The sequence below is a fragment of the Pteropus medius genome, unplaced genomic scaffold (assembly GCF_902729225.1).
Source record: "Pteropus medius unplaced genomic scaffold, Ma_sr-lr_union100, whole genome shotgun sequence".
Classification (NCBI taxonomy): Eukaryota; Metazoa; Chordata; class Mammalia; order Chiroptera; family Pteropodidae; genus Pteropus; species Pteropus medius.
The window spans coordinates 4,641,887-4,663,018 of NW_024352787.1; the positions used below are offsets into that span (position 1 = coordinate 4,641,887).

At 33.8% G+C, this 21,132-nt stretch overlaps 1 pseudogene; it reads left to right on the forward strand.

The window, feature by feature from the left end:
• Positions 1-1,195: 1,195 nt before the first annotated feature.
• Positions 1,196-1,314, forward strand: LOC120591878 (uncharacterized; annotated as a pseudogene).
• Positions 1,315-21,132: the final 19,818 nt, after the last annotated feature.

Sequence of the window (21,132 nt, forward strand, 5' to 3'; positions counted from 1 at the left end):
ATAATAACAATATGATCAGTCTTTCAAAGCAGGGATTTCAGATCAACACAAAGTATCATCTGTCCTATGCAGTTATGTAGGTGTTACCACTTCAAATGATAGGTGACCTTCATATTCAATAACCACATGTGTTTAATATTGAAAAGGGATTAGATAAATGAAGACAGTTGATTTTCTTGGCTCTTGATGTTTCTTTAACATACTTTCTGTGGATTGACTTGTGTAACCTCAAGCAATGTAAATAAAACTGGGGTCTTTACTTTGCAAAAATAATGGACTAGAGTAAATTTAGTGCAGAATAGGGGAAGGTGTTCCGACATTCCACTAATAATAGTGTGGATGATCGACCTTGTTTGCATTAAATTAGAAAAACTCCTTGATTTTGAAAATGAAAACTCCTAAATATGATTATCTACCATTCATTGCTGAGGTGAAATTGGTAGGGCAAGAAACACAAAGAAAAAAAGAGGGGTGGAGTTGAATTTGACCTCACAAAGATAATATTCTAGGAAAATGACAAGACATTCACGTTACTGACACTAAAAAGAAAACTTAGAATATCTAAAGCATTTGTCTGGGGCCTAGTGAAAGATGGAAAAAAGTGAATAAGCTCATTTTAAAATGTTATTTTATCTTTAAAAGCCATCCATATTGGTGAGATGTAAGATTGAATAATGGTGAGTTATACATTAGATGTACATACAGAGACAATAATGATTCAATGAAAATTGATAAAGTAGTTAAATCAAAACTTCCATCAATTTTTAATAATAGGGATGAGATAAAAATAAAACATCAAAATGGTTTAAATAAATTATTAAAGTAGTTGTTAGACTCTGTGTCAAAGAAAATAGTGACAAATGTCTAAAATAGATGAAGAGTCACTGGAGTTAATTATCAGATTAATAAGTGATGGAATCAGGATTCTAACTCAGGTCCGTCTGATAAGCTATTCCATTTATACTTACCTGTATCCTTTAGAGTCTGTAATCATAATGCTTGAATATTTAGAAATGAGAATAGTACTGGTTTATTGGGGGATTAAATGAGATAACATGTTAAAATATTTTATAAATTAAAGAGATTGACAAGGATAAGTTAGTATAGGATATTGATAAAATGTTTCCACATGACTCAAAAATTAGGTCTGTTATATGGTAGAATGTTAATTTTCATAACAAAAATTTCTATTCTGGTCTACGGCCATGCCACCCTGAACAAGCCTGATCTCATTTGATCTCCGAAGCTAAGCAGGGTCGGGCCTGGTTAATACTTGGATGGGAGACCACCTAGGAAGACAAGGTGCTATAGGCATAAAAAATAAGGCATTGTAAGCTGACAAGTTCCTTGCAATCTGTGAGGCCAACAAGGTTGCCTCACCTAAAAAAATTAAAAAAAAAAAAAAAAAGAGGAAAAAAATTTCTATTTGGTGGGAAAGGAATATAGTTATAAATGTGATATTAGTTTCTGATTTGTTCTATTTTCATCCTTAAAAATTCCCAGAAAGCAATGTGGCTTTTTCTTTTCTTTGTCTTGGGGGTGTACGTGGTGCTAGGCTGAAAGAATAAGTTACCAGACAAACATAAACCCTCTCTCTGGCTTTTGTTTTTCAAAACCTAAATGTTGAGGGTTTATGCTTAGAGGTAGAGAGGTACGAGTTGAATTTGTAGATGAGAAGAGTCCTTAGTACAGAGGGGCCAGGGAGTTGGGGCATTTTGGGAGAAGTGGGAATTCTTACTCTCCTTATTTTCCTCACTGTAGGGAGGTAATCAGTCTTAAGGAAATTCTGTGTGATATACTTGGGGAGAATGTGCTTAGTGCTCTAGGCACTAAGATGCTCAGCCTCAGTAAGAATCTTAATGCCCAAGTTTGAGAAACACCAGAGGGATGACAACCTGTTAAGGGACTATGCAGCCTAGAACTTCAGTCACATTACAGGTGATGAGTGTGGATCAAAGAACAGAGAATCTGCCCACCAGATATTCTGTCTGGATAGGAAAGACCCTAAGAGGCTTTTCTTAAGACTCTATGGAAAGGGAAGAACTCCTAATAGTGCATTAAATTGAAACTCCTCCTTCCTGTTTAGTGGTGTCTTAGAGTCATATATAATTTTATTTAGATAAACAAGATATTTTATACCTATCTAGAGTACTATAATACTCATAACTGCTATAAAAAAGATAAATTCTAGGGGAAGGAGCAAATCACAGACCTTTATATGTCAACTTGCTTTTAGAAAGCAATGAAAAACTTGAAGAAGGGCTCTCAGGTTAAGAAAAATTAAGTAATTAAATATTTTTAATTACCTGTGGAATTACAGCATTGGTGTGGGTGTGAGAAGTGATCAAGTTCATCTCACTTCTCTGTTTCTTTGAAAGCTCTTAAACATAGGCATGAAACTGGAGAAAGGAAAGCCTTGGCGATAGACATCGTGCATTAAAAGAGAGTAGAGAAAGATTAATCCAGGAACAAAGTCAGGAAATAAAGGAAACCAAAAATTTAAAAAAAAGCTCTGGTTCCTGAACTTACCTTGGACTCACTGGAGCCAGATAAGGAAGAAGATATTCTACTGAGGATAGCAGAGTTCACCCAACATGATCTGGCAGCCTCGTCCAGACTGGGAAATACTACCCGTTCCTCCTTCTTGTACATTTTATTTTCTGTTGAAAGATTCATGATTACTCTAGCATCAGAGTGGGTGAGTTTTTCTTATGTCTGCCTTAGTAAGCCTATTGGAGTCTGGCGGCTTGCCTTACCTGGCAGCTAAAAGGCAGGATGTACCCCACTGAAATTCTGTAGGTGGAAGAAAATTTGCCTTGGCCTGTGTTTGCATTAAACAAACCTACTAACCACCACCTCTAGCAGCAACCAAGTGCTTTTGGCAAGCAGCCAATTTTCTAAGGGTAAACATAAATCTTTAAATATGATTTGATAAAAATATAATATCATACTTTCTTTGTTTTGGGGGTGTTTATAGCAAAGTATGCCTGACCACAGTAGAACCACACTACTATAGGTTATCTTCCTTATTTAGGCTGTGAAAATGGCAGAATGAGTAATTTCGTTGTGAAGAGAAAGCATAACCGTACAGAAAATTGAAGTTGACAGCATTTTTGCATGAAATCTGGACTTTCTGCTAAAATTTTAACAATAGTTTTGCAAACTGGAGAAAAATTAGGAAACATTATAGACCAACGATTTTACTGCTATCACCATGATGAACTGTTCTCAGAATATTTGACCTTATGTGGTGCCTATGGATAAATAATGTACAATTCCATAGACTGTGATTTCTGACTTTGCCTAAATGTTAATAATAACCTAGAATAATACTTATTAAAGTTTATAAAAAATAAACTCGATAAATTATTGAATAAAATGATAAAATATATAAATATGAATGTATTATTAATAATAAAATTATATTATACATGGTTTACTAATAAATAAAATATAATGTAATTTTTATTTGAATATACTTAGGACTCTAATTCAGTATTCTAGAAGAAAATTTGGCTCTAGTTAACATTTGTTACCTTTTCAAAACTCAAAACTTTTCAATCCTCACATTGGCCAGTGGTTGAAATTTTAGTAAGGATGGTTTATTAGTTTATTCTCCATCTTGTTTTGAGTTGCTTATATTTTTCAATTGCAGCCATTTTTGTTTCTCAACCAGTCATTATGTTTGCTTAATTATATTTTCAATTTATTTTGTTTAATTAAATTTGTTTAAACAACTTTTTTGTTTAAACAACTTATATTGCTAGTTCATTCATTTTTTCAACTGGTATCATTATTAGCTGCCACCAAAGGTTTAAGTTTAAGAATGCGTTTATCCAATAGTCTAATTTTTCCTATTTATTTAAAAAAAAACAAAACAAAAATAAAAACATGATTTTATCAGTAAACACCTTTTGTCCAAGTCAAGGAAACTATTGAATCATGGTTTTATAAACACGTAACTAATCCAAGGGGCTATAAAAGAGTGAGATGAAAAGTCCCACATAGATGAGATATAAATGTCATGAAATTACAGCACAAGTATCCCACTGGTTTAGTTTAAGAAGCCACCTTCAAGGCTTTGAATCAGAAATATTTGACTTGGAATACCAGCTCTACCTGTAAATACACAGTGTGTCCTTGGGGAAATTATTTAAACCCTAACTTTCAGTTTTCCCATGAATAAAATGAAGAAAATAATTAGTATTGACCATACTGAGTTGTTGTGATGATTAAATAAGATAATGCATGTAAAATACTTAGGACAAAGTATACATGTAGGTACTTAGCATTTGGTACTTATGTTAACTGGGATTTCTGAGAAAGCTCTCTCATTAATTAAGCTGTCAAGCCTCCCCCAAGTGGATCTCTATCATCTCCTACAAATCATACCCATAAATAGTCACCAACTTAGGGTTTGAAATTATTATTTATATGTGTATAAACATATACACATGAATGAATAACTAACACCACTTTTACATAGTATACTGGATTTGTTTAAGCACTATGGTTTTCAATTTTCTGTAATTAGGGTTTTAAATCAATGATGATTTAAGGAAGGAAAATATAAAGAATTTATAAGGTCTACTTAAACATATTTTTACCAGCTTGCTATGAAAGGCCTATAAACTGTTAGGATCTTCTATTAGGTAATTATACAGGTGCCTAATAGAAAAATCTTTTATTTACAAGATGTCTTATGAAGTCTTAGGAAATAATTGAATTGATACTTTATGGAACTTTTTGTTAATACTTTTATTTTTTAAATTTATTTATTTATTTTTAATTTTAATTATTTATTTATTTTTAATGGTGACATTGGTTAACGAAATCCAATAAGTTTCAGCTAATATCTTTATTCTAAAATAAACATTCTACAAAAGAGGAAAGAGAAAGCAACAACTTAAAGAGAAATTTCAGGAGGGAAGAACGAATGGCAAAATTCAATGGTTAAGGAAGTATTAATCTAACTCAAGTATAAAGGTTAAGATAAATTGATCAAGTAGTTTGAAAACAGAGTGGTTTAAACATCACCCTGATGTTGAGATTTCAGTTTGTATTTCTTCTTTTCTCTATAGCTTAGCAGAATGGAAGTGTGTTCACAATTCTGAAGTCAACATTGTTTAGTGCATCATTTTTATAAGCAGGCAGGACAAGTCCAAGGAAGTAAGTTAGGGAAAGAGCTGTATTTAACCAATTTTCCTCACCTCTATCTTCATCTTCTTCTTCTGCCAAGAGGAATTTATTTTACTATTTTAGTTACAATAGAACTGTCTTAGCTTGTTGATGCCCCACAAACATTTTTACATGCATGTGTTACTTTAAATTTCTAGAGTCATTAAATCACAGACTTTCTATTATAAAGGTGCTTGTTAAGAGGATGATTTGAGTTGGAACTTTACCATATTAAGTAACCAAAACACAAACTTGAGTTTATATAAGTCTAGACACATACGTAGGCTCCCTGGAATCACAGAAGAGGTTTTTTAGGACTTGTAATCCTTAACAGATTTTTCTTTTTATCTTGTCTGAGAAACAAAGAGAAATCTATTTAGTTTTATGTTATTGATTTTGGAATAACATGTTCGGTATTTTAGAGGATCCATGAAAATTAACTGCCATATCTAAGACTGACGTTTGTGAGTTTTGTGTTTTGTGTTTTTTGGGGGTTTTTTGTCATACTTGTCCAAATCACTTTACATCTATTTGTCTTGGTTTCCTCAAACTGAAAGTCAGTCCATTCATGTGTTTTATCAATACAAGACTGTCAATAATAATAACAACAACTTATTGAAACTATGTACAAGAAATTTATGCATTGTCTCTTACACCAGTCCTACAAGTAGGTACGACTGGGAGAAACTGAGGCCCACAGTAACATAGCAAGTAACCTTCCCCAAGTGTCAAGATGGGTTAGATTTGTTATAGTCTATACATATATAAAGCAGCTCTCTTTTTTGAATTTTTAAGCCACAAAAAGCCTACTGTTCAAAATTCTCCATTATTTATTTGATTATAATATGAATTGCTAAAAATTGTTGAATATCTACTGTACACCAGTGATAGTGGCTTAGAGGCAGAAATACACATGAAAACATAAATCACCACCTAAGCCCTGCCTTTTAAGAGTTTACAAGTGTAGTGAGACAGACATTTAAGTTGATTATAAGATCAAGTAACTATAATAAAAGGTAAGGCTACAATCAGTAACAGGAATAAAAATCCTAATCTTCTGTCTGCTTTCTAAGGTGAATATTACACATTATTTCATGTTATGTTTTTGAAAAGGTCAGATTTTTCTCTATGAATTTTATTTTGCTCATTCACTTATTCAAGCACTACGAAGTTCTATCAGATATTCTATTATTATATACATCTATAACTAGTTCTATTGTATATAAAATAAAATGTATTACACATTTTATATAATCTATATACATATATTACATGTATACATATTACATTAAATATGGATATATTTAAATGCATTATATACATATGTGTTAAAACGATTATGTGCATAATAAAATTATATAATTATAATATATACATATATAACTAGTTCTATTATATAAAAACAAAATAAAATTTTCTGTTAAAATATTTTAAATTCAAGTTTTAAGATTTTTTAAATATGAAATAAGAGTTAACATCAACAAACCATTTGATTTCTATGAATGCTAACTCTCTCAAAATCCTCAGAGTCCTCTGTTGGTTTATCTAATTCTGGTCATTAAGAGTTAGGCCTCAGTCTTAGCTGTCACTGAGTCACTGTGCAGCACTAATCATCAAAAGCATCCTGTAGAGATGTGACTGACTGTAACGGTGAGATGCCAGGCTCATTCAACCTGCTTTTCACAGGTTCTATGTCCTTTAGTCTAGCCCTTCTGGGGCCTCTTTTAGAGTATGTCTCCCCATGCAGTTTCCTTCTAAGAACATTCCTTAGAAACATGAGAGGTTATATATTCCTTCTGCCTTACAGAAAGTCACCTGATCGTTCTGTTTATTTTTGACACCATCACTGGAGGTCTCTGGGGTTTACATCAGAGTCAAAGTCTTCCAGATTCTCTCATGAATGCTCTGAGTTTTCCTGCATTTGCTGGCAATGCTATACTGGTTGCCCAAAGTTCCCCTACCTACTAAAAGAAATCAAAGTTAAGCCAAAATCAACTTCTTCAATAATCTCCATTTACTATAATGTTGATGTTTCATTGGACTCTGAGAATGGTTCTCAGATGAGCAAACAGTAACTTCTATGTTTACCTCTCTTAGCAGAAGAGAGAGACTGATGGAGAGAATTAGGTTCATGGTGCTAACTCTGGTTTAATCCAGTAGCGTTTATGGTATGAAACATCTACATTTTCTTAGTATTGTAGTCTCTCATCAGTTACATGTCAATATCTGTTCATTCAGTCAACAAATATTTACTCACCCCTACTGTGTTAAGGAAGGCACTGTGCTGGATGCTGAAGGTAAAACAAGAAATTTGATAGAAATAATCCCTGCCTTTATGTTGTGTAGAAATTAATCACAACCTTTACATTAACATTAAAGAATTTCTGAAGAGTTGAAAGGCGAGTCCTCCTTTCAACGAAGTCAAGTGTTGTATATGCAAATCGAAGTTCTTAGACTCTAGAATTCTTTCTCCCTAAACTAATAAGGTAGAGCAAATGCCAGCCATCCCTCTCCCCCAAATAAATTGGTTGGAGTTATCATACAAGCCCTTTCCTAAGAATCTGAAAATACTCAATATTCCCTTTACTGAGGATCTAGGCAACTCATTTCTTTCCTTTAACTCTTTTCTCAAGACATAACATGAAAATGACTTCTGAGTTATTTGGATGCAAATTTGCCTTTTTTTTTTTTTTTTACCACACAACAGTTATATTTAAACAAACACTCCATGTTTTATGCCATTAGAGTAAGAAATCAAATTCATTATAACCTACAGATAAATTTAATTTTATAACCTCATTAAACACATTTTTTTTTTTTTAGTGTGATTCTTAAATTTATTGTGCTTCAGATTTACCAAGGAAGGTGAACAAAATGAAGACTCTACCCTCAGAAGTTCATACACAGTAGTTCTTGGGTGGCGCTAAGGAATCTACATCTGTATTTTTAAAAAATTTCATTTTTACTGAAATGATCTATGTATCAACCCTTGAGAAATATTACCTATGGTAATGCATACCATAATTACAGAAGTAGACTATTTGATAGGACATGAATGTTTATTTACTTATTAAAGTATTATTATACATTTTTTAATAACATTCAAAATGGATATACAATTACAGGGACATAAAGTAAGGCAGAGTCTAAGGAAGAAATATTATTAAATATATTTTGGCCATTCATGTTCTTAGAAAGTATCTTTGTTATATATATTGGGTTATTTCCAATTCAGAGACCAGCAGTACTGTTTGACATCTTCATTGATATCTTAAATTTTTATGAATTACTAGATTAATGTTTTAGTAAAAATTATGCCTAGTGGGCAATTTCAGGTCTAAAATTGTATTCATATCTGTTTATGCAAAACAATCTATTAATAAAATAACTCACTGAATTTGTTTTTCAACATCTTTGAAGACTAAAATTAAGTTTAAATGGAAAGGTTTTTTTTTTTTTTAAATATGACAGGTTGAACATCCACATTAAACTTCACATTTTGTCCAAAACTCATTAAACATGGATAATGTGAATATAAAATTTATTACCAATAATATTAGGAAGAAAATAGAGTAGGGAACTGGCAGCAATGACTTTAAGAAAATAAAATAAAAGTGGACTTAGCAGTAATAACATTTGGAAGGCTGAAAACCAAAGAGGTAAGTGGTAACATTTAGAAAACCAGGAAAGCTGGATCCTAAACTGGAGTAAAGATGGCTGAGAGTAAATTCAATCTATCAGAGAATACCCCAAAAGCATAGAAATTGTCACTACCAAATTCTCTAAAATTGGGATAAAGTGGGGCTTACATAGAAAGATCAGTTTAAATCTTGTTTGAGAAGTAGAGTATCAGACTCCTTCCCTTTTTACAACCAGATGTCTGCCACTTTTTAGATCATCAGAAGAGTTAAAATTTATTATCTCCAGAGCATAAAGCAGAGCTATCTGACTGGGAGATATCAGGCACAGTTGAGAGGAAGGATAATGCTTCAAAAAAGTTCTGGAGACAAAGAGAAATTTTACTAAGGCTTGAAATTCCAGTTCTTCCCCCCCTGGGCTCTCAGAGCCTGGCACTGGGCCTATATCTAACAGAAAAAAGATTTTTAAAATCTTTTGTAATGAATGAGACCAGCTCAAAGCTAAGATTCTATACTTTTTTAGTAAGTTGCCAAACAAAACCACCCTGCAGGCCTATAGTTGAAATGTCTCACCTACTCAATTGGAGCTTCTGATCAACTTTTTAGTGCCCCAGTCATATATATGAACAGACAGCTATGAATGTCACTAAGTATTTGAGGAAAGATTTAATAAAAAATCCAAATTAAAGAATTCATATTGCTATAAAAATCAAGTTAGGTAACACAGAAGTATGCAGAAGCACTAAGTAAAAAAGAAAGAAAAACTCACAAATATCCTCAGAGAGAACAGTAATCATGGCAGTCATGAAACATTAAAATAATACTATTTTTTTAATCAGGAAAAAAGTGCTCTTTACATTAAATATATGATAGTGAAAAAAATCAGTAGATGAGTTGGACATAGGATTAAGGCAATCTCAGTGAAAGGAGAACAAAAAGACTGAGACAAACAGAAAACAGAAGAGGAAATATTTAATAAAATAATTAAATAATATTTTCTAGAATCGGAAGGCTAGTATAACGGATGAAAAGACTCAAACTAAAACACATTATAACTACATTTCAAAGTAGTGAGACCAAGAGAATATCCCAAAAGCTTCCAAAGAAAAAGAACAGTTTTATACAAAGCACAAGTGTCAGAATGGCATTGGATTTCTCAATAGCAATACTAAGGTAAAAGACAGTAAACCAATTTCTTCCAAGTTCTGAGGCAAAACTATTTCCAACCCTTTATTTCCAATTCTAGGCCTAGTCAAATTATCAATTAAATAGGAAAGTAGAATGACATAGTCTCATAAATTTTACTTCCCATGGGAAACTTTCTCTAGAAGCTACTGAGGATGTGTTCTACCAAGACAAGAGAGTAAACCAACAAAGTGAAAGTCATGGGATACAGGAAACCAGTCTTCAACATAGGAGAGAGGAAAGAGAATTTCTAGTGATTGAGAAGAGAGATCCCCAAATAATATTTGTGTAGCTGATCTAGAGCAGGTCAGAGGAATTGAGGAGAGATTTTTTTCAAGAAGAGAATATAGATTTTAATGAATGGAGAGAAGATTAACAACTGAGAAAGGTCTGAGATATGGCTGTGAGAACTAAGTAAATGAAAACAAGATGACAATTATTCCGGGGCGGGGGAGAAGAATTATGAAATCATAATTGAAGCAAGTTAGAGAAAATAGAGTTTATGCAGAAGCTGTCAAATGGTTCCGCAGTCAAAAATAATTACGTAACTCTAATAATATTAGAATGTAATAACCAAATATTGATTTAACAAAAGTACAATTTCAAAGAGAAAGAGATGCATGCATGTGCATCATGTGGGTTGCTGTGGTAGGTGGAAACACAAATCCTAATATGTCTCCAAGGAAGAAATGCTAATTGCCAATAAACATATGAAAAGATGTTCAACTTCTTTAGTCATCAGGGAAATGTAAATTAAAACTGTAATTATATAATAATTTGCACCCACCAAGATGGCTAGAATCAGTCAGACAAGTATTGGCAAGGGTGTGCAGAAATCAGAACTCTCATACACTGCTGATGGGGATGTAAAATGGGTGCAGCTGCTTTGCAAAACACCCAACAGTTCCCCAAATAATTAAACAGAAATAACATATGATCCAGCAGTTTAACAGAAAAAAATAAGTCATGAAACAACCTTATTATTTAGAGATTTGAAGATAAACACTAAAACATTATGGTGTAAAAGTGGTTGCCTCTAAGGCAGAGTTTCTCAACCTGGACATTAATGACATTTGGAGCCTCATTCTTTGTTGCGTGGAGCTGTCTTGTGCATTGCAGAATGTTTAAAAGCATCACTGGCCTCTACGCACTAGATGTCAATAACAACCCTCTCTCCTTCCCTGATTTGCGATAACAAAAAATATCTGTAGACGTTACCAAATGGCATCGGGGGTGGGGGGTTTGCTTTTCTCTGGTTAAGAACCACAATCTAGGTATTGGGAACAGGAGTGGGGTTGGGCTGTAATATAAAGGCATGGCTATTTTTTATAACACATATAGAAGGATTGTTTGACTATTTAAACTGAGAACATGTGTGTATTAGTCAGCGCGGGCTGCTATAACAAGATATCACAGATAGGATAGATTAAGCAACAGAAATTTATCAAGATTTAGTTTCTGGTGAGCACTCTCTTCCTTTTAATTGGGCTGCCTTCTTGCTTTATCCTCACATGATGGAAGAAAGAGTGATCATACTTTCTTCATATAAGGCCACCAATCCTATTGGATTAGGCCCACCTTTATGAGTTCATTTAACCTTAATTACCTCTAAAAGCCCTATCTACAGATGCAATCATATTGGGGGTTTGGGTTTTAACATATGAATTGGGGCAGGGGGACAAAATTTAGTTTACAGTCATACTTAACTTCAAATAAAATAGATACAAAATACTGGATATTTTCACAGAAAATCTATGATAAAATTAGCCACAAGCGTTCTTTCTTTACTGGGTTACCAATAAAGTCACTGTCACTGGGAGTGTCATTAACAATACTAGAAATACTGTTTTTGTTGTTTTTGTTGTTTTGGATTTTATATTTATTTGGCAAAAATCTCAAATTGTTATTGTAAACATTGTGGTGTTTTATGAAATTGTCTCAATATAACTGGTGTCAACAATGGTCATTGGCACCAATTCGACACCATCGAGTGTCCTCAATTTTGGGTGCAGTAAAGGAGGAAACTACCAGGGCAAACAGCTCAATTGTGATTAAGCACAGCTGAGGGAATAGCATGGCTGTGATACAAGTCAATAGTGTTGTCACCATTGGGGCCAATCTCGGTGTCATTCCAATGGCAAGGGGAAGTGAGAGGGATATCAGCAGTGCAGATGTGTGGTTAGCATTCTCTCTCGGTTCTTTCTCATTGACTCAATGAGGAACCATAGGTTAGTGAGATTTAGAAAACATTTATTTAAAGCATATTTTAGAAAGACAAAGCATACCCCAAGGAGGTGCATGGCCTCAGCGCTGTGACCAACACAAAAAGGCCACAGAAAAGAGCCCAGAAAGGCAAAAAAGGCCCAGAGGTGGGAACGTCTGCCTTAAATTCGGGCCATGTTGGAGTGATTCCAAAGGCATTCCTAGGTGACTGACAAGTGAGGTCATTTTAATAAACACCTGGCTGCTATATAACTCTTTGCCTAGTGCACATGTACATACCCAGAATTCTACTACCATTGGGGTATTCTTTAGGTGGTCTCTAGGCTGGGCCCCTATTCTTTTGCTCCCTATGTTGCTCATATCTGACTAGCTACTTAAGTGTTACAGCTCAATTAGGAAACAGCAGGGCTGTAAAACAGCAGGGCTGGGAGGTCGCCTTGGGGTGACGTAGCCCTGGGGAGAGGCCCCTCTCTAGCTAGACAGCTCTGCCCTGCTCTTCTCCACTCTGGTCCGGTGAGATGTCTTTGGTGGTTCAGCTCTAGCAGGGAAAGTATGGAAAAGGAAAGTATGCTTTCCATACTAGAGGGAAGCTGACTTATATAGAGAGAAATTCCTCACCCTTGGACCCTGACTGGTGCATCATCATGCAAATAAGGACTCCGAATCCTCGCAGTTTGATCAGTCCAAAAGGCACTGTCCTGATTGGTCAGCATGGAGCTGACCATACTGTTCAGTGCAGAAGCTAAAAGGGATATAACTGTGAATCTGTAATTGGACAGAGAGAGCCTCAGTCCTATTGGGTGAAATACAGTTCCAGAAACTTCTTTATAAAGGCCAGCTCAGACTACAGGAATACAACACAGGCAGGCAGTTGAGTGTGGGAGGTCGGCAGTTCAGTGCAGGCTTCTCCATGAAGTGCAGTTTGCATAAGAGGCCCCAGTTTAGACATGGCTTCCAGGCTCTTTTTTTTTTTAATTTGAGCCCAGTTAGCCACCAGGAATCTTCCTCGTTAGCTATCTTCTTTCTCAGGACCCACATTTGTTATTAAAAAACCCAGGTGGGTTGTCTTATAGGGAAGTTTTTTCTTTATTATTTGTTTTACTTGTTTGGTTTTGCCTTAGGTAAACTTGGACGTAAATCTTTACCATATTTTTCCAAGTGATTCAGGAGAAAAGGTGCCACATAAATGAAAAATTAACTGAATCATCGCACAAGCACTTTCATATCAGACCTGAAATATATGTAGGCAATCAGACTATTTTTATAAAGTGTTATTGATTATTCAAAGTCCTATACATGATATTAGTAACAGACACTAGTTTTAGTTGTTCTAAGATGTTCTCTCGGCAAACTAAAATCATTGTGTTGTGGTTATTGCCCTGTATGTTCAATCTTTTTAACACAGATGCAGTTGAAAGTTTTTATTTGGTCAATTCATTTTAAAAAATCAACTGTTCTTAGTCAAAGTGATCAAAGCTTTATTTAGCTTTTTAGCAAATAATTAATCTTAGCTTTACTATGTACATTTATCAACATATTAAAAAAAAAACAGAGTATGTACTTTTGAAAGAATTACCCCATTTATCAAGCTGACATTTTGGCTGCTTCACAAAAAAAGCAGATTCCATCATTGGTGTATATAGAGGCAAAGTCAAATCAAATTATTTGTTCCACCTGGGGATGTTTGATTAATGAGGTCCTGCTTTGTTTTATTAATCTTTCCGCGTTTTTCACATCTCACTTTTGACACGTAACCATTCTCTTTGGAAACCACAATTATTTTCTTTATGTACAATGAAGATTTAATCATAATTTAGGTTTGGAATTTTTTTCTCTTAAGTCTTTTCGTAAACTGTTTTAGGACCTTATTTCTAAGCTAAATATATTTTCTGCTCTATTGTACATTATGAAAATCTTTCTATTTTCCTAACCTCTTTTAATAAAACCTACTGTCAAATAAAATAGAACATAAGAATAATTAAGACCTTTTGCTTTAAGCATATTTTTCTTTCCATACCTTTTAGAATATGATGAGATATAAAAATGCAGGTTTAAATTATAACGTTAGACTAATATGGCTTTGGTAATCGTTCTCAAGATCAATGACAGTTTCTTTAAGGCTGTCTTTGAAGCAAGTGTGAATAGAATCAAAGTTGCCATTAGGAATGCTATAACTGCTATGATTAAACAAAACATTTGATAGATGAATAGTATAAATGTTTACCATGCCAGCTTAAAGAATAAATCAAGCATTATTTGCTTCTAAAAAATAGCTATTTTTTTTACTGGTCTCTTGGTCATCTTTAATTTTATGGGCTTGCTGCTTCTTTTATGTACTGTCAAAAACCACAGCAGCTTCAGACAGGAAGCATGGTTAATTCCCAACACCACCTATCCTTAGAGAACAAAGGAGAGCTGCCTTTAGGTGGAGCCAGAATGCCCACTGAATATAGTCCAGAGTTATGAAACTCTTTGATGAGCCTCAGCGGGAGTCTTTATCTTAAAATAGGAAGGTTATAAATTCCAGGAGTCTCATAGTCAAAGCGAGACAAAGGCTAAGTGTACACTTAGTGGATTCACAAAGAACATCGACTACAGTATTAGAGCCTAGAAAGGCACAAGACACAAGATATAATTTTATACCTAATGTGCTCCATTTTCAGGGTTTCAGAATCCAGCTGGAGACTGTCGATCAAAAAGAGCTTCACTCCTACATATGGGTGGTTCATTATTGCTCCTGGGATAAAATCCAATTCCTAGCTTGGAATTGGACAGTTCAAAATTTGGATCCTAATTCCCATTCTAACATCTTTGCTTCTTACGCTAATACCACCTCTCCTGAGTCAAAATACTAACTTTAAACAAGAGGGGTAAGCAAACTTTCTGTGAGGTCAGATCAGAAGTAGCTTAGACTTTTGTGGTCCATACCATCTGTCACACTTCTCAACTCTACCACTATTGCAAGAAAGTAGCCATAGGTAATACATTAAAAAGTGGTTATGGTTCTGCATTAATACAACTGTATTTACAAAAACAGGTGGCAGACCTGATTTGGCTGCTGGGCCATAGTTTGCCTACTCCTGCTCTAGATCAGTTGATTTACAAACTGTGAGTTATGACTGTTTAACAGAGTATACAGTCAATTTTATAGGCCACAGCCATTTGTTTGTTTGTTTATTTATTTAACCTGAAACCACATAATCTATTTTAAAGGTGAACCCTGATACTCCCAATGGGCTTATAGGTAGGATTTCTGGTAGTGAACACCTGCACCTGGGTCTCTGAACTTTTCGAATTAGTCAGATGGGGATCAGCCACCAGCTGGTTTGGCCACACCAGATGAGAATGAAGATGTTTTTCATCTCCTTTAGCCTCATCCATGTGTATCTGGCAATAGGCCTCCAGGGCTTTTGGAGATGGACTGAAGTTTTGAGTAAATCTGTGCCACTTGACCATGCAGTGGATTCACTCCTTGTTCAGAAGCGAAACAGGTTCAAGGTGTTGGATTGCAGTGTGCCTGGCTCCGGCAGGGTGGACCATTTACCTTGATGAGACCTTCACTCCATTTGCAGTGCACCATGGCTGTGGTGATTTTCTGGTGCTTGAAGACCTGCACAGAATGCAGAGAGCCCTTTGACTGCATGGCTGAGGGTACAAACGAAAGCTCCTCTCAAGCACAGCACTACAGCCAGAAAAAAACATTTTTGTCGTTCTTGTTTTTTTCCTAGATGCTTTTTTTTATTACTATTTAATGTTGTTTTAAAAATTCTGGGTAATACAAAAACAAAAAACAAAAAAACAAAAAATAAGTTAAGAAATATAATGATTGTAAATGAAAAGATAAAATTGTTATTTATAATTGATAACACCATATTTCTCAAAAATCTGATAAAATCACCTGAAAACCCTTTAGAATGGTGGTACTCAGTTACTTATACATGAGAATCACCTGAGGAATGCTAAGAAAAAAATAATCATGAATCCAGAACCTCACCCCCAAGAGGCTGTGATTTAATTGGTCCAGCCAGTATTTTTTTTTAATACGAATAAAATAAATTATAAAATATCAATATATATTGCATGTAATAAGAGTAAATATTGTATTATGAAACCTTGTTTTCAGATATATATTTTACATGTATGTACATGTGTAGTGGCTGAGAAACGAAATCTATTTGTTATCTGGGCATGGTCTAAAAAGTTTGAAAGCTGCCCTAAACAACCTAAAATTGACATAGGCTTAAAGTGGGAGCTACATTATCTTTCTATGGAATAAGTTACAAAGAACGATACTTGAATTGTCCTTTGAATTGTCCACACTTAGGGTAAAGAAGCCCCGTGATGGATATTAGCAAGGCAAGTGAGCTCCTCTTTATTTATTTGTTTGTTTGTTTGTTTGTTTGATGATTTCAGACTACATTTAATTGGTCCTTCATAGTGAATTTGAGCTCTTCTTTTGAACAAGGCCTAAAGCTCACCTGGGAAGGCAGCATGGGATTGACCCATCAGCAGTGCCTGGGCCATCTGACCAGCCATGGTTCTAGTAACTCACGATTTTCCTCCTCCTTCTTTTTAACTATTCAGATTTCATTTAAGCAGAGTAACAAAATGAAAGGACGTTTTTAGATGGAGGTAACTTCCCCCAGGATGGAATAACCCTGCCCGAGGTATAGTCAGGACCTGAAACCCTTCATCTCCTTGTCTTGTCTCCAGTGAAGGATATTTGTGGCACTTAATCATTTTCCTCTCTTCTCCTGACTCATAGCCTTGCTTGTTTCTTTCCATATGAGACTTAAACATAAATTAAGATGAGGGAGGGGAGGTTCCCTTTTAGGTTGTAAATCCTGGGACCCCACAAGATGCCCTAAGGAAATTCAGGTAGTGATGGTGAGGTGGAGGCGGGAGGAAGAGAAGAAGAGAAAGATACCGAAGGAAGTGTTATTTTACATATTGTCTTAAATTTTTGCATTGAAAAAGCTCATTCAAATTTCCTTCATTCGTGCATGCTGCTACCCAGAAGAAATAACAATCAACAACATGTGCTGATTTTAAAAAATCACTTTTATGATATGTTGGTTTGAGAGCTAAAAGCCAAATGTCCCATCTCCTGAGGATCCCCATATGGAACAGTGGAATGCAAATATTTATATCAAAATTATTTTCATAGGTGCCTATCTTATGTCTTAAGGTGGTTCAAATTAATCAAAGAGAAAATATACAACTCTTTCTGTTATACTTTTTACAACAAAAAGTAAAATATTCTATAAGTAAAATATCAGTATCTTAAAATATGCATTTTCATTCTTAGTATCAGTTCTAAATTGAAAAAAATTAATAAATAATTAAATTTCATGTCATAGAACATGAAAGGAAAATATAGATATTTGAAGACCTCTATATTAATAATATTCTAAATAAGAAGCACACACACAAAATAACTTATTAGTTTTAAAAAACTAAGATTTAGGAATTTTCCCAAGTTGCTTCTTGTTTGATTTTCTAACAAAGTAAAAATAAATATTTATACTGGAAAAAAATAAATGATAACTTTAAGTGCCTAATAATGAGTTATAATATTAGGCAAATACTAGAGCAAGCTGATTCCATCTTATAAATATATTTTATTGATCATGTATGCAAAATAAAACTTTTCATACAATTGCAAATACCAAATTCCCTTTAGGAAAATCCATGGTCATTTCGGGCAAAAAAAATGTATGTGTGTAAGTATAGACATATGTATGTGTGTGTGATGTATATATACACACACACATACATGAATACAATGTATGGGAAATATTTATAATTTATAATATAAAAATATGTTAATAGATTTAATGTAAAATATGTATTTCCACAAACACATTGGCTTCATGTTATACTGACTAGAATCTTGAATTAAATATATATATATAGGAAATTGTTCCATGTACAACAAATAAAACTTACTCTTGCTTTTTAATGGCCATAGAGTATTCCATTTTATGATTCTCCCATGATTTACTTAACTAGTTTCAATTAAAAGATATAGTATTAACTGTATAGCTCAGGAAAGAAGTGCAAATTAGAGTAGTTAATGCTTAGTTGAGTGCAATGTGTCAATGAAATGACAAAATGTGCAGACCTAGAGAAGTTGTGTGATTTCTCTGTTTGATGCCATATAAAAAGAATTACTGAGACATTGAAATTGAGACACAGGAAGCTTAGAAGGAGGCAGATCTGAGCATCAGTAAGCACAGCCCTCAGGGCATTAAAATATAATCCGCATGTCAAATAACTTTTAGATGCATTTTTAAGTTCACTTAGGCACCTGGACAGTTCAATTTTGTGTAACACAACCACTGTGTGAGCTGTCACCTTCTTTTTCAGTAGAATTATTATTAGTGTATTGTGTTTATTCATGGTTTAAACATGTTATTTGATTCCTTATAAAAACATAAGTTAGACAAAGCAAATTGCTGATGTTATAGAGGAGAAATTGAAGATAAAATTTAAATGATGTGCTTAAAGCCACATAGATAAAAAGTGTCAGGACTGAGACTAGATGAGTTTATACAGAAAATTTCACTGTTTGTTATAATATTGCCTCTTAACCGATGAATAATACCTTTTATAATTTTAAATTATAAATATTTTATATAATGCTAATTTCTTCCACTGTGATATCATGGTCATTTCTATTTAGTGCTTTTTTGAAAATTAGACAATACACAAAAGAAATCAAGTTATATGAAAGTATTTTGATTAGTTCATTTGAAAACTCAAGAAATATCCTTTAAATAATGCTCATTTAGTTTCAGATTAAAGTAATAATATTTTCTTTAGAAGCTGTCACACAAACAACTATCATAGAATTACTTTATTTTTAAATATAGAATTTAGTAAATATCAAACACATTTATTCAAAATAAATATTTAAAGTGTTTCATAATCATTTTCACTTATAGTGATTAAAATTGATATGCATAACTGATATACATCTCTTACTCATCTCTTGAGGATAATTAAAGGGAAAAAATGCAAGGAGGACAACTCCTTTGCTGAGCACTATAGCGTAGAATAATTTTAGTGACCAAAATGATTTAGAGATGTGGATAATCAGTATCATAAAAATTATGATAACTAAAATAACTAGGATCTGTTTTACCAAAGAGAAAGAGCATAAATGTAGTCCTACAATGAAAAACAGGAGATATTTTTCTGAGTACTTTGCAGAATAAAAGAATGAGCACACTGATACCTTTTGCTTCTTTTTATCTTTTGATGAGAATGTACTCTGTTTATGCCGTCAAGGCCATAAATAAAGCATTTCTGTTGTATTTTTCCATGAACCTGATCTAAAATCCTACATATTTTGTGTCATCTGTAGGGTTTCTTGCCAAATGAAAATTTGGTGCATTAGAATTAATATTGAGAAATATTGCAGATTGGGTTCAGTGAGAAGCGACTGGGAGAGAGGTTAGCATGCAGAAAGCATATTAGAGTGCTTTTTAAAGGTTCACATGTGAAAGAGAAGGGAAGACATGCAGATTAAGCAGTAAGAAAGGTTGAATGGAGATGCAGTCTCAATCATGGCCTCAGCCTAATGTAGGGGGAGCTCTGAAACTGGGATCATTCTTCAGAGTTATTCTGTGTTTTACCCCAAATGGATTAGGCATAAGATATGGGCCACCCTGGAAGGGGCTTGACCTTGGGCAAGGGGGCTCTCTTCCTTTCTTCAGCTGAGACATTCTCTGAAAGGGTTGACAGCAGAACTCTGTTAGCAGCACTCTGAATGACTGTGAGAGTATTTCTTTTTTCCTAAAGGAAGATGTCTACTGCACCTCACAGAGCCTACTGAAACTTAAGGAAAGAAGGGAAGAAGGAGCCCAGAAGCCAATTTGTTAAGGCAGGAAGCATAATGGGTAAAGGGGGCATTCAGGAGGAGAGATGGGTGACAACTCAAAAGGGAGACAAATATTTTTAAGGAAGTAAGTCCTATGATTTCTTATGAGCAAGATGTAAACTAGTTATCTTCTAGTCTGTAAAGATAACATTAAGAAAAGTCCTTTCTTAATATTTATTTATGGTGAAAGATAGTATTTCAAAGTGGTTCAGAAGACATATTTTGAGTCAGAATACCTGGTGTATATTTCTCCTCTTCCACTGGTTGTTTAAGATAAGTTAACCTTTCTACCCTTCAGTTTTCAGATCTATAAAATGGAGAAAATAATATTACCTACCCCATAGAGCTATTGTAAAAATAAGCAAGTTAATACTCCTAAAGTCCTTAGAACAGTGACAGAAGCCTTGTAGTGAGCAATTAGCAACATGAAACTCTCTGTATCTATTGAAATGTACGTTTCATTCATAATAGAGTCGGTGCTATTCTCAAGGCCTGGAAAAGTTGGCAGCACATAGTAGATATAGATGATTAAAACCTGAATTCAATTTGCGAATGTATTTTTATATTGAAAATACATAATATATTTAATAATTTAAGTAATAGTTTTAGGATATAAATAAGTATATTGATCCTACTTTGAAATATATAGGACTAAATTTCAATATATTTTAATCTCTTGTATAATCTACTTAAAATTTTTAAATAATGTAACATGATACTAAAAATGTACCACAATGGCAGTTCTTTCCAATTATGCTGCCCAATTTGAATTGATTTTTTTCTTTCTATATGTTCTAATATATAATGAAAAAATTGAAGAAGATATGTAATATTTTATCTTTAACATCTATATGTATAATGTTTTTCTCCATCGAATCTGGTTTACTATTTTGGTTTTCATTCATTTTTTAAGACATTTCATTGAGAACCAATTTAAAATCATCTCCCTTCCTCTGCCTCTTGGAGCTTCTGTCTAGAATAGAACAACTGATTATTATTTTATTTGGCAAACATCAACTGGGT